The sequence below is a fragment of the Rana temporaria genome, unplaced genomic scaffold (genome assembly GCF_905171775.1).
Source record: "Rana temporaria unplaced genomic scaffold, aRanTem1.1, whole genome shotgun sequence".
NCBI classification, from domain to species: Eukaryota; Metazoa; Chordata; class Amphibia; order Anura; family Ranidae; genus Rana; species Rana temporaria.
In genome coordinates this window covers 1-2,242 of record NW_024404756.1, presented here as the reverse complement: position 1 = coordinate 2,242, position 2,242 = coordinate 1, and the positions used below count along the sequence as shown (strand labels likewise).

General features: G+C 49.8%; 1 pseudogene; it reads right to left on the bottom strand.

Moving 5' to 3' along the window:
- Window positions 1–1,149: 1,149 nt before the first annotated feature.
- Window positions 1,150–1,326, bottom strand: LOC120923423 (annotated as a pseudogene).
- Between the last annotated feature and the right edge of the window lie 916 nt (window positions 1,327–2,242).

Sequence of the window (2,242 nt, the reverse complement as noted above, 5' to 3'; positions counted from 1 at the left end):
AGTGGTCAGTATCCATTAGCAACCGGGTCCAAACCCCACAATACAGAGATTTTTTTTTTTTAAAAGCCTATGGCGTGTGAACACACCCAAAAACTCCACCCCGTTGCAGAAAAAATGTGCACACACATAATGAGTGTTCACAAAAACGTGCAGATGGGTGCAACGTCAAGTGGTCCTCCTGTGAAGAGGGACCCAAACCCTGATCCCCCGGGGCGTTAGGCTCCAGACGGGGACTGAGGTACTGTGGTCCGAGCAACCAAAGCCGACACGGACCCAACTTCCTCAGAGGGACTGCCGAAACAGAACCCTCCCAGTACTAGGTGGGGCTCCCCCAAAGGGAGACCCCATTAGAGCAAGTGAACTAAGCCAGAAGGCCATGTCCACCTACTCCCAAGACGTTTAGGGCTGGCCCGAGGACCGGCACCCTAAAAAACCTCACAGTGAACAAAACGTGCACAAACAAAAATAAGACAAAAACGTGACAAACATAGGCTTAAATAAAAGAAAGTGGGGGAAAGGGATAGTGAAGAGGAGAGTGAAAGGAAGTGGTCATTGTGATCAACCGGCCAGGAATAAAAAATTCAGGTGCTAAAAAAAAACGTGTATCTGGTGCAGTGACCGTGGTATCTTAAATCAATGTGTCCCTCACACACAGTGATCTTCAGATACCCCTGGACTGCCACTCCAGGGACACATGCACCATAGGCTTTTTGTTCCATATCTGACCCCCGACCGGCCAGTGCAGCCCTCCACCCCTGCCAGCTAGAGAGCCCTTCAAGGTTTTCTTGGGGAGAACTGCCGCTCAGGTAGCAGCCTCCACCAATACTAGCCCTTCCAGACGCTCCGTCAACCCGGCGGATTTGCATGGTCCTACCCCGTCCCACCACAGGGCATCACCAGCTCCTCCTACCGGATCGCTGACAGAGATAGCACTTACACCAGCCAGCCAGAAGGCCAGACTAGAACTCGGCAAAAAGACAAAGACCAAGCGCAGCACCCATCCTCACCAGGAGCACCCTTCCAGATGGCTCAGACTCAACCATGGGCCGGCCCCCAGTAACTGTCGGGCAGCACAGCGTAGTCCCTGCTGAAACCATCCTTCCAGGTGCAATGATGTCATTGGATTGCATCCACCCTCCCCATGTAGGAGGTGCTTCAGCGCTCCGCTGACAACTGATAAGAACAGATACCACACTGGATCCTAGCCAAAAGGCCGAGAAGCGACAGGGAAGACACCATGATCAGCACGGCCAGAGTGCAATAGCCGAGCCTCGCCCTGGGAGAACCACCTTCATAATCATGGTGTCTCCCCTGCCAGGTAAGTACAATACAGAGATATATGGCCTGGTCATTTGGTAGGGAAGCCAAAGAGATAATAAGTGCATACATGAGGTCTGCGCTAGGTGCACGGCAGGACACCATTCTATTACTGAGAGTGAGGTAATAGAGGTACTCTGGACTGGTAGAATGGGCACAGGCTCAGCACATCCCTCCTAATGCAACATACAAGTTATAGTATGAAGTGACATGGGACAAGACACTTTCAGAGGAACTCTGACATATATTATTCCACACAGTGAAGGCTCATCTCTAAAACAGAGAACTGACTTAATGTTAGGTTCTTCACATGTCCAGCGTGCTCCGTGCCTGTCTCCACGCGAAAGGTACCCCTGTGTGAAGGGCGAAGTGGGCTCCGCCCACATACTTGTTGAGATATTTATGGCTACTTTCTGTTCTTCTGGTCTTTGAAATATTGCGTATTGTTACAATAAATATTCCCTCCCAGTCTTGCAGCCATGGTGTGCCAGAGAGTGTGGAAGGTCGTTGACATCTGGAACTGAGAGACCCAAACATCAGCGACTTCTTTTGGGGGCAAGAACTACATATTGTTTGAAGCATCTGCAGTTGGTGATTCAGAGACTCCTATAATCCAAACTTAATTACATTTTTTTAAAAGTTAACCAGTCAATATTGTCTGGGAACAAGTGGAAGTGCTTCTCTGTGACAAGGGCACCCCCAGACTTCACACTTGCAAGAAGGCAGGCCTGCATACACAGAACATATTGGGCAAGCTCTGCCCAATGGTCCATCCTAGACACCCAGTAGTACGTAGCGTTCTCCTCACTATTTAGCATTTCAACATCATGGTGCCAGTAGCTGGGGCTGGCAACTGTGGCTTTAAAAATCTATGCAAAGCTATGCTGAACCTGCCCCTTGAGAAATATAGTAAAGAGGCTCTAAA